This window comes from Mytilus edulis, chromosome 3 (assembly GCF_963676685.1).
Source record: "Mytilus edulis chromosome 3, xbMytEdul2.2, whole genome shotgun sequence".
Lineage (NCBI taxonomy): Eukaryota > Metazoa > Mollusca > Bivalvia > Mytilida > Mytilidae > Mytilus > Mytilus edulis.
In genome coordinates this window covers 13,231,187-13,244,695 of record NC_092346.1, presented here as the reverse complement: position 1 = coordinate 13,244,695, position 13,509 = coordinate 13,231,187, and positions in this window count along the sequence as shown.

Here is a 13,509-nt window from a genome sequence, read left to right as displayed (position 1 = left end):
TTATCCAATCTCAATAGATAAATTATCCATTTTAAAGTCCTTGCCGAGGCTCGGACTTTAAAATTGATAATTTACCCATCTCGATTGGATAAATCCGATAATCCACTGGTATCAATGTAGGACTGATGACGAGAAGGATTTTATCGTCTAACTGTTGATTTGTTTTATGAACTTTGGAATCTAACATTAGGGAATTTTGTATATAGACATTATCCTATTTAATTCATTCACATGTGAGCTGCGATGTGTATATCGACAGAGCTGCAAACCAAATATGAAATATTAAATGTAATAAGAAGGTATTCTTGCCTGAGTGACTACTCACATTGTCCCGTAATAGATATAACATGTATAAGGCGATATCATTGAAATCAATATATCACGATTGTCGATAATGATTGCCTATTGTTTGATTGGCAGATATTTAACTTCCTTAACCATACATGTTCTGCGTACCTAACAGTTTTATCAAATACATACGGGTGAATGGTTTGTCAATATAAAACTGGATACTCATAGTTCAGTATAAAAAAATGTTGCAGTCAGAATGCAATTCACACCTTATCATCTTCAACGGTAAAACATAACAACATCAGATGGAAAGTACTTGATTGGATTATTCAATTGACTTTGTAGAGGATGCATAATGTGTTACCAGTAGTAAGAGTTCTGAGTGTCTGTGATCATCTATTGTTAATGTTTGGTTAAATTGAAAACTTTTTGTATAGTAATTAGAAAAGGGCGAACAGAACTGTAACTGGATAAAACAAAACAGACATTAATAATTCAAAGGGAACATTAATGAAAACTATAGCATAAACAATGCGAACCCATTTTAAAGAAAACTTGGTGTGGGCTCACCAGAAGCATTAAGTCTCAGTCAAGGACGCCACAATCGAGGAAAAAAAACGAATAACTGTTTGTTTAACTGTAATGTATCCCGCAATCAACTACCGATATTAACTATCAAAACCTGACTTGTATAAATATGATTTTGCAGCATTGGAATATCATCAATAGAACTGTTTTTTATTTGTTTCTCTAAATTAACCAACTGTGCACCGCTTTTTATCAACCGTTCTTATTTTCATATGACATGTACGAGTCATCGTGCCTTCAGACACTTGTAAAAAACAGAATATCAAAGAAGGTAGATCATTTAGTTTCTCTTACAGGTATATTGACGATGTTCTTTCTATTAACATTCCAAACTGTTCTGATTGGGTCCAATTAATTTATCCACCTGGAGTAGGGATTAACGAAACCACAAATACAGCTTCTTCTGTCTCATTTACCTCAAATTGGACAACAATGGTCATCTCAGTACCAGAATTTATGACAAACGAGACGATTTCAATTTCTAAATTATAAATTATCCTCACCTTAGCAGCAAAATACCAACTTCACCCGCGTATGGAGTACATTTCTCAATTTATACGATGTTCAAGAGCTTAAAACACTTACACAGACGTTTTAAAACGTAATTACTGTTTGAGCAAAACAAAGAACGTCTTGTCTGTTTTTTCAAAAGTTTCACTAGAAATTACCACGACCTGATGGATTTTGAACCTAACATGCTAGGGTATTTATACGTCCTGCTATCGTATTTTTGATTTGGGCGTTTCTGGTGCAGGTGGGTCCTGATGTCCGATTTTGAGGCAAGAGGTTTTAACAGTGTTGTTTTAAATTTTTTTACCCTTGCATTTATATTTTAATTCATTTTGTACTTTATAGAGAAACTGATACTATGTAAGTTATATATTATACACTATAGAAATATGCTTATCGGCGTCTTAGTCAATATACTAACAGCTGCAAACACTTTTTTGTTGGCCGTCAATGTCTAATTTACAATCAAATTCAATGTCTATGTTGGTCTGTTTGTTAGATTTATTTGTATTATTATTTTTTTTAATTTTAAGTCAATTGTGTTGTATGTCTGTGATATATGTTTACACAGTTTTGGCTGTTAGATACAAGTTCTTGTCACATTTATTATGTCTGTTTGGGTTAATCTCCCATGTTTGTCAATATCACGGAACTTTAAACAACTGTCATACAAATGAGAGGTTTAGCAAGCTATAACACCAGTGTTAACTCACCATTTGTCTTCGAACAATGACTGTACCAAGTCAGGAATATGACGATATTTACCATTTGTTCCTTTGGTCGATAACGTTTGATTTTGTCAGTTTTTATGGACTCCCTTTCTTCTAAATTGCCTTGGAGTTTGGTATTTTTGTTATACTTTGAACTTTCATGATTTCCTTGGTTTTTTTTTTAATTTTCTCATCTATATATGCGGTTTTTTAAAGAATATTTTTATTGAATTTGAATTTGTTTTGTTTTTTTATTTCTTTACGCAGCTTTAAAATTTGTATTAAAGCATATTTTGTTCGTGCGATAGAATAGTTACTTTTTAAGGACTGCAAGATTCAACTCTTAAATAAATGGTTATAATGTTGTCGTTATGGAACGACCACATCCCAGTTAATACGTATGATATAAAAATGCGAGAGTAAATTTCTAACTCTGATATGTAAACGCCAAACAAAAGTAAATAAAATAGAAAAATCGAAGTGTAAATAATTAAAGTGTTAAAGAGTCCCTCTGATGTTTCATTTGAATTGTCTTCCGTTATCATTTTTATATCCTATTGAATGCAGTTAAAAACGGCATATCATTTCATCAATTGCTAATTATATCCCTTTTACCGAACTTAAACAAAAGAGTCTTACTAATTATAGGAATTTTAGGTTAATGTTCAAACGTTCATGATAGTGGAAAAATAATATTTAAAAAACAATCAACGTTAAACATTTGTATGTGTGAAAATAAAATAATAAAACATTTGTTAAAACAAACTTCTAAGTTATAATTATAGAATTATAGTCTAATGGCGACATGTGTTATCAAGTAGACCATTTCAGACTTATAAAGTTGGATATCGACCTTATACTGCATTTCTTGCTAGCAACTGGGTTGTCTTGTTAGGTTAACTCATGCCTCCGATGTCTGATGATATTTTTGATTCGCACATTGTTACAAAAACTTGAGACTTTTACATACAACCTTTTAAATTGTATTTATGTGGATTTCGGTTTTGTTATATCCAAAGCAACTGTGAACATCTGTTTGATGATACAAATTACTCTGGATTCATTTATTTTCGTGAGTATCAATTTTCAGGAATTGAGGAAAACTTACATTTTCGTGGATATTTGATTTCGTGGTTTTGCTAAAATCTGCATACAAGCTTAAAATAAATTTGAAATTCGTTGAACTTTTGAATTTGTATCAATGAAATCCACGAAAATTGGTATCTCACGAATATTAGTGAATCCACAGTAAATGAATCGACACTCCAAAGACTCAATATGATAACGCGCGCTGTCAAACGTATACAAGGAGAGATTATTCAAAACCACGCCTTCCTATTACTTTTCAGGTTTTAAGGAGAATTTACAATTCTCTTATAGCAGGTGTTTTCTATACCGTTACTGATTGTATGCTAGAAACAGTTTGTACATTAGCCTTTTTTTTATTCTTAGATGTGATGAATATACAGTTTCTTAGCATTTTGATTCTACTGTAAATTTAAGTGTTACGGATGTTGAGATTCGTATGCTATTCTTTGCTCTTAACGGAATGGTTACATTTCAATGAAATTTCATGTTGCGTTTCTGTCATATATGATATACAGTATCTAGCAATGTGTCGACCACAATAATATACTTTTCAGTCATATTTTTCAATAAGACAATAACGATCAGGTCATCTATACATATTCCATAATTGATACAACCTCGGATTGATTGATTGTTGATTGTTGGTTGCTTAACGTCCAGTGGCAAATATTTCATGCATATTCAGGACGAGAACAAGTTCACAATAAATACAATAGGTAGGTCTTGTCATAATAGAGGCCATATGGGATAATGGTTGGGAAAATTTGAACTGCCACTGAAAAATGAGGGTATTTTGGATAGGGACAGAAATTTTGCCTTGCAACAGGCCACCTACGAATCCCTCAATGAGTTGTTGCAAGGGTTTTTTAACATGCAAAGAGTGTGGCACTCTCTTTACACGAGGCATCGGTTTTAACGATTTTTTATAAGGTCAAATTCAATTATTTATTGTCATTCTGTGTTTAATTTGGGTGCAACAGTACATGAAGGTAAATTCCTAGGTGGAAGGGAAAAAAGGAGGGGGAATATAAGTTGCACGATCATATCTATTTATTTCCCATGTAAATCTGCAAATGATAAATAAAAAAATTCCCTAACGATTAGCCCAAAACTATTAATTTTCAATAATATTAGGATTGAAATAGTTTGCTTCAAAATCTTTCAAGCCACTCTCATTTAATGAAGGTTATTTCTCAATCACGAGGAGTGGGGGTCGATTTAAACATGGAATTTTGGGTACAGTAGTGCAACTGGTAAAATATCCATACATAAATTAAAATCTTGAGAAAAAATCGCGACCCTTATCATGTTTCCAATTGCAATATCATGACCAATTCATAGTTTTCTCTGTAATCACATATTATACAATATAAACAAGAAGATGTAAGATGTGGTATGAATGCCAATGAGACAACTCTCCATCCAAGTACAAGTTTTGATATCTTAATTTGAATAAAAACGATAAAACAGCATTTAAACGAACATCTATTATAGTTTGGAGGATGCCAACTTAAACAATGAAATTCAGATGCATGCAAATTTTGCAACACACAAACATATTGTATTCTAAGACATTTGGCAGATATTTAAGTTAAATTTATTAAATAAATATTTTTTTCCTTTCATTTCGTTTCGTTTTGCTGTATTTGGTTTCGTTTTGCGCTATTTTGTTTCGTTTTGTTTTATTCCGTTCCGCACTTTACAGGTACCCTTACTTTGATAATTATGTTTTTAATGTTAACTTATCGAATATTTAAATTTTTATGATTTTCAATTAAATTTGAATATCGAATAACAAACCGGCTGCTAATTTCAAATACATACGCAAAAGCTTATACTTAATGTACAGTCTCGAAATTATATCTCCATGACTATTTTCCGTTATATTACATATTTTTTGCATGTAAAACCACAAGCATCATTTATCTGTACTTTTCATGTACAAATCACACAACAAAAACTGTCAAAAAATTGATGTTTCATTTGGTTGCTTTAACACGGTGTTTGTTAATTCCTATGTAAAATATGGTAATAGCAAACCAACATATTGATTAAATATTTGTCAAAGGTACCAGGCTTATAATCTGATATGCCAGACGCGCGTTTCGTCTATATAAGACTCATCAGTAACGCTCAGATCAAAATAGTTATATCGTTAAACAAGTACAAAGTTGAATAGCAAGATTAAATCCATCTTCTTTTGTTTATTTGATAGGAGTTGTCCATACTTTCTGAGAATAAGTAACTCATATTACGTTGAATTCTTTTCTTAAATTATTCTTAAAAGTATATCTGTGTTGGTTAAATACAGACAGAAACCCATTATAAATTATTTTTTGTTCTATTTTTCTGTAATTATTAGCTAAAATTTAATTATCTTTCAAAGTTAAAACAATCATTTAGAATAACGAAAATTTCGTTTTGTAAATGTCTGTTTAATGTATCATTTCACCAAATTCAAAACATTATAAAGTGAATAAATAATATATTTAATGCACCACACTATCAAATACTCAAAGTTAAAAGACTTATCATTCGGAACCCAAGACGCGAGTTCCATAGTTTAGCAAATACGGATTTATTTATTGTAGTGGTTTTGCTAGTTCAGAGGCAAAACATGTGATAAGAGCTTATATGATACTAAAAAATGATGCAGTTATACATGTAGAATACGAGCAGAAGTTAAATATGCCTTCTTGTTTTATTCGATATTAATTTTGATTGCTTTTTTTTTTTAATCACACTCGGCTCAAACGTTTTGAAATTTCAAGTAAAAATTAAAAAACAAAAACGTTTTGAAACGCAAAAAATGAATCAAAATTATTAACATTTTTGAAAATGGTTGTATATGTTTTTTAAAGTACAAAGAACTCACCGTGTATCACGATCACTTTGACCAAAATGACCAAAAGAAGAATTACTTTATGTAGGATACATTCCATCATCCTGAACGATCAACATGAATGAAAAGTACTATTGTGATTTGCTTTTAAATATGCTCAGATCGACAACATATCATTTCTAAAACTGTTCTGGTTCTTATTGGTATATCAGCCTTTAAAAAGTCAATATAATTTAATGTTTTCCAGTATCGTGATCGATTGGTTGTTTCTCACTTAATGGCCAGTGGCATATTTCTTGTATATTAAAGACGAGACCGACTTGAAAATCTATTTAAGATGTAAGTTCTTCAAAATAGGTGAACCGGGATGATGAACTGGAACTTAAAAAGATGAAATGTGGGACTGTTCAGTTTGATGGAAATAAGACCTGGCGTTTTTAGTTTATGTTTATCACATGGTTTGAATCAGCAAGAAGTTTCAATGGAAAAAAAAACATGTTACGGGTTAGAAATATATGCAGAGTATTTCTCAAGTTCTACAATATATCAGTTTTTACGTGCGGGGTTTTTTTTTTTTGGGGGGGGGGGGGGGGGTTCGAGGGTATTAAACTTCCTATGTGTTACAATTGAAAAATATTAAAATGATTGGAAAAGATACCAGGAAAAAACATTGATGGCCGTGTAAACAATTTAAAATTTAAGGACTTGTAAAGATTGTAAACGTAGTAAAATGTTCATAAAGATTCGTCTAATAGATTGCTAACAAGAAGACCTAAATATTGGCGTTAAAATTTATAAGATAAATTTGATACAAAATAGTGGCAGCAAATATCTTTTAATATCCACTTTCACAGGATTAAATATTTAGGACAATGACTGTAGCAAGTCAGGAATATGAAAGTATTTTCTGTTCGTTCCATTGGTCGATAGCTTTTGATTTTGTCAGTTTTCATGGACTCCCTTTTTGTTTAAATTGCCTTGGAGTTTTTTTGTTATTTTTATCTTTCATGATTTCTTTGGTTTTTTTTAATTTATTTTCCTATATATGCCGTTTTTTTAAAGAATATTTTTATTGAATTTGTTTCGTTTTTTTTTTTATTTCTTTACGCAGCTTTGTATTTAAGCAGATTTTTTTCGTAAAATAGAATAGTTACTTTTTAAGGACTGCAAGATTCAACTCTTAAATAAATGGTTAGAATTTTGTCTTTATGGAAGGAACCCATCCCAGTTAATAAGTATGATATAAAAATGCGAGAGTAAATTTCTAACTCTGATATGTAAACGCAAAACAAAAGTAAATAAAATAGAAAAATCGAAGTGTGAATAATTAAAGTGTTAAAGAGTCCCTCTGATGCTTCTTTTTGAATTGTCTTCCGTTATCATTTTTATATCCTATTGAATGCAGTTAAAAACGGCATATCATTTCATCAATTGCTGATTATATCCCTTTTACCGAACTTAAACAAAAGAGTATTACTAATTATAGGAATTTTAGGTTAAAAGTCAAAATTTAATGATAGTGGAAAAATAATATTTAAAAAAACAATCAACGTTAAACATTTATATGTATGAAAATAAAATAATGAAACACTTGTGAAAACAAACTTCAAAGTTATAATTATAGCTTTAAGCAAAATGAACTATAAATTAATTATGCTTTTAAAACGAAATCGAATATGTTGTGTTTGATTTGTTTATATTGACTGATAGGTTGCAATAAATATGGATTTATCAGCCCCACATCAGTAAAGAAAATTGTTCCATGACGTATTTCAGAATTGACGATGCGATCAAAGCTATAAAAAAAATTTGGTCATTTTTCATTGTGCTCTTAATTTGAAATATAGTCCACTTTCAAACAATTAGCTATAGGTGTTAGAAAGGACCAGTGGCATTTATTTTGCATTAAATCGTGTAATGAATAATATTTCTTTAATAGACCAGCCTTTGATCGTAGGAGCTTGCCAATTATTTTTGATAACTTATCTAGAGATATTTGTTGGATTGCTTCTAACATCTACAAAATTTAACATGTATATCACCTTTAAGACGATTTTTTTACTATGGATAAACCCAATTTTTGCGCAGAGAGAACTTTTCATTAATGACTTCTCTTATTAAAAGACTTAATATTCAACTGGGTAAACACACGGTTGTTGGCCCTTATACAGTTATCAAATATTTGGGTATTGTACTTCATACGAAATCATTAGAGACCCGCTGGCCTTTAGATCAAACAAGTCACATCAGTGAATTTATCAAAAAGTTTTTAAACACACAATCTTGTACAAAAACGTGAAATTTTACAACTGTTAGGACATTTTAATTTCGCCATGCGGGTTGTAAATCCAGGTCGTTCATTTGTGTTATACCTAATATCTGTATCAACAACTGTCAAGGATATGAAAGCCAAAATATATTTGACCGATGAATGTCGTACCGATTTGCGTTTTTTAGTACTCGTTTTTGGTAAACTGGAATGGCATTAACATGTTTTATGATTCTCCTTATACTAGCATTAGGGATATCGAATTATATACAGATACTTCCTCTACCATTGGTTATGGTGGTTATTTCAAGGGGGAATGGTTTTGCACTCCTTGGCCGGAAGATTCATATTCTCCATATGAAAAGAAATATTTCATGGCTTTTCTAGAACTCTATCCTATAGTCGTTGCAGCCATCTTATGGGGTCATTCATGGACTACTAAAAAAATCTTTTTTGTTAATAAAGGTCATTCCAGATAATTATTTTAATGAAACTTATGAGAACGCTTACATTGTATGCCTGTAAAAATAATTTTTGTTTTCGCGCCCAACACGTTACAGGAGTTCAGAATAATATCAGTGACCCTCTTTTCCGTTTGAAGGTAAAACTTTTCAAGATCCTTGCACCTTTAGCAGACAAAGTACCCAACAAGTTCCCGCCAGTCTAACGACTAATGTGGCATTAAAGTCTACAGTGTGAGATTGATGGCGACATGTTTTATCAAATAGACCATTTCAGACTTATCAAGTTGGATATCGAGCTTATACTCCACTTCTTGCTAGCAACTGAGTTGTCTTGTTAGGTTAACTCATGCCTCCGATTTCTGATGATATTTTGATTTATTTTGTCGCACATTGTAACAAAAACTTGAGACTTTTAGATACAACCTTTTAAATTGTATTTATGTGGCTTTCGGTTTTATTATATCCAAAGTGACTGTTAACATCCGTTTGATTATACAAATTACTGTGGATTAATTTATTTCCGTGGGTATCAATTTTCGGGGATTGAGGAAAACTTACATTTTCGTGGATATTTGATTTCGTGGTTTTGCTAAAATCTGCATACAAGCTTATAATAAATTTGAAATTCGTTGAACTTTTGAATTCGTATCAATGAAATCCACGAAAATTGGTATCCCATGAATAAAAGAGAATCCACAGTAAACGAATCGACACTCCATAGACTCAATATGATAACGCGCGCTGTCAAACATATGCAAGGAGAGATTATCCAAAACCACGCCTTCCTATTACTTTTCAGGTTCTAAGGAGAATTTACAATACTCTTATAGCAGGTGTTTTCTATACCTATACTGATTGTTTGCTAGAAACAACTTGTACAGTAGCCTTTCTTTATTCTTAGATGTGATGAATTTAGTTTCTAAGCATTTTGATTCTACTGTAAATTTAAGTGTTACGGATGTTGAGAATCTCGATTCGTATGCTATTCTACACCTTAAAATCTCTAAGACAGATCCTTTTCGTAAAGGTGTAAGTATACAGCTTCACAAATCGGATCATACACTTGTCTTTCTCTGCTATCAAAATATATATATCGCAATCATGAAGGGTAGAGGATCATCTTTTTGTTTTTTGAGATCAGTTGCTTTTCAAAGGGAATGGTAGTGCTTTAGACAGGGACCTTTCCATCATAAGTCTAAGACATGTACTACATATTTGTTTGTACAACTCTAGCTTATACAATGGTCATTCCTGTAGAATAGGTGCCAGTATATCGAGATACTACAGTTTATAGGAAAGGTCACATCAAATTTCCTGTCAACCACTGTTTCGCAAACATCCGTATGTCGCGTTAAATTACGCTTTACAACAGTTCAGGATTCAGGGAATTCGACTGAAAATTATTTTCAAAATTAGCTAAAAATGATTTCAAAATTAGCAGAGATGTTTTCCCAAGGGCAATACTATATTATTTCTTGTTTTGTAATAAAAATTTTTTTTTTGTAATTTTCAGTTTTCTCTTTTGAAATTATTCGTTTGCAGTCAGACATTTTGTCTCTGTTATAGCACCACCAGCCACTTAATTCCAGACAGCTTAACTTAAACTTGTTACATGTCAATTACAATTGTATACCAGTTGCAACCTTCAAACGATAATCAATGTATTCTAAATAGTTATCAAAGGTACCAGGCTTATGATTTGATACGTCAGACGCGCGTTTCGTCTTCTTAAGATCAAAATAGTTAGAAAGCCAAACAAGTATAAAGTTGAAGAGCATTGAGGACCAAAACTTCCAAAAAGTTGTGCGAAATACGGCTAAGGTAATCTATACCTAGGATAAGAAAATCCTTACAACTTTCCTTTGCCATCAAAGGTTTTGATGGCGTCAACTTGAACAATATCCCTATTTTAAAGATCAGTCTGTACCAATCATTTCTTATATCTATACCAAACCAATTGCAGCTTAAATTTGCAATTAGAAACACGTATGCAGGATCTCAACATTGACGACTTCAAGTCTAAACCTCTTGATTGCACCTGTGCTAGTTCCCTCTTCACATAACTATATACGTTATTACCGGTGACCTCAACATTGTCAATAACACTTCTCTGTGAAATGTGTTATCCATAGGTCCGAAATATCGTGATCATCAATTGGAAACACAACTTCAAAATACTGATGGATTCAGTCGAGGATTATGCCAGGCAATGGGTTAAACGCAAAAAAGAAGACGTAGATACTCTTTCCGAATGGATTACGGCTGTGAGGTGGTTGATACAAATCAGAATTAATAAACTGAATTGGTCTATTTATACACTTGCTACGTAAATCTTTAAAGACCCAAAACACTTGTCCTACCTCCATGACAGATATGTTGTTGTCCCCGCATATAAAGCCCAAACAACATCGTTTTTGTGTGTTAATCTCATTACATAAACTGCTTGATAAATGAATTAGACATTAAAGGATATTGCTATCTTAGAAACTTGGAAACTCAACATATACCCTCACAACACTTACTAAAGAGGAAATCCTGGATAATCATAGGTCTGTTTTATGTTCCTTTTAAAAAAAAATTCAACAAAAGATAAAGAACTGGATCTTCTATCACAGTATTGGATACCTAAACTACATAAGTGTCCTTAGACACAACGGTATATAGCTGGATCTTCCAAGTGCTCCACGAAACATCTTTCTCAATTATTTACATTAACATTATCAGCAATCAAAGCCGAGCTTCAAAGTTATTGTGAAACTGCCTATTCTTGAGGTGGCATGAATCAGATTTGGATCCTAAAACATTCAAAAATTCGTTTAGAGTACATACAATCTAAGACTCTTTCATCTTGCAGTACAATTGGGGCACTTAGCGAACTCCATAGAACTATGGAATTGGCTAAATTCGACTGCTTCATGAACATCCATAATATTATGAAATTAAATGATATTTCTAGTAATATTATGCGAGCCCATAATTTTGAATATTATTGAATTTCATAACTATGCATAAAAAAATAAAATTTGATGTGTCCGAAAAACAATTTTTTGGGTACTGACAATCGTCGCCTTCCTTACGTCATCATTATAAATACTGACTTTTTTCTGGAACAGTATTTTGTATCAGAAAGACAACTCGTGTCGTCTTATAGCCATATTTATGTAAAATATGTTATCGTTCCTTTAATAATGAATACATCGTCTTGTAGAAAATGAATGTAGAAAATAAGCGTGTCAGTTGACCTCCTTTACAAAACATTAGTTTTTAACATTTGAGTTTTCTACACTTTACACAAGTATTCCCCCTTACAAACTAAAAGACAAATAGAAAGAGTTGGTATTGTTTTGTTTCATGAAAAGAATGGATAACGTAGATACAAGTATCTTGTCTTATGGAGGGATAAATCCTACTTTGTAAAAAATGGCATTATCAAGATGCTTGATTTCTTGATTGACAACATATTTGTTACGTTTGGAGGACGTGTTTTTCAACAAGCTATCGGCATTTCCATGGAGACTAATTATGCCCCTCTTCTTGCCGACTTGTTTTTTTATTCCTATGAGGCTGACTTCATACAGCCACTTCTAAGAAAGACAGAAAATAAGTTAGCAATATCCTTTAACTTTACTTCCGCTATATAGATGATGTTCTCTAACTAAATAATTCAAAATGTGGTGTCAATATGAACACATCTATCCTATCGAACTAGAGATAAAGGAAACAACAGATACAGTTAAGTCTGTCTCATATCTTGACTTACATCTAATAAGATAAGATAAGCCCCCCCCCCCAAAAAAAAAAAAATAAATAATAAAGTTTTAAACACCAAGGATCATTCTGAACATTATAAAGAGAAATATATTAACAAAATACCGAACGCCAACCGGAAGGTAATTTAAAAGAGGGGAAGTAAAAAAAAAAATTAACAAAATCATAGGCTCAACAATATCGACAAACGGAACCAATGGAAAACAACTGTCATAAACCGTGGTCATGATAACAAAAGCAGAACAGTTTTAATATTTGTTGATATACTTCACATCTTTCTTATACAGAAATCGTTACAAAAATCAATCTTAAACTTAAGGATGTTCGCTCTTCTTGTTTTTGAATTTTTGCCAGATATTCGGAATCCTCTGGGTTTAGCCGTTAAAAAGTTTGCCCACTAACCCCTACTTTTCTTTCCATAATTTGATAACCTATATTTTTTAAATGTCATCTTTAAAAATTTATAAAATCTTTCTTATTTTTTCATCGTTTTTGAATGAAAAAAAGTGCCAATGTTAAATATAAGAAAAATCTACAGAGAACTATTTCCCGCCATCTTTTCAATGGCTTATATCTCGAAAACAAACACACGGACCCTCCTTTTTAGCTTCTTTATTCATATACTATTAATTTATAACAGTCTTTTAAAAAGCTTGTTATTTTAAAACTGAGAAGCGTATATCCGTAAAAGTAATTGAGACTCATTATACTCCAAAAAAAAGCGGGAAAGGGTGGTCGACAGGGTGAGAGTATCCTACTTTGCATGTATCACTCATCATGCGAATCCACACTCAGTCAAAATGTTATGATCGGGAATAGAACACAATCGATAAAATAACTAATTTGAGACATCGACACATCGTATCGATCAATCAATATATGATGGTGACTATAAAATGTATGTGGGGTGTCAATTTCAGTCGTAGTCCCTCATAACTCTCTTGGAGCATTGTTTTGTAAGAAGCAAATCCCTGTTAA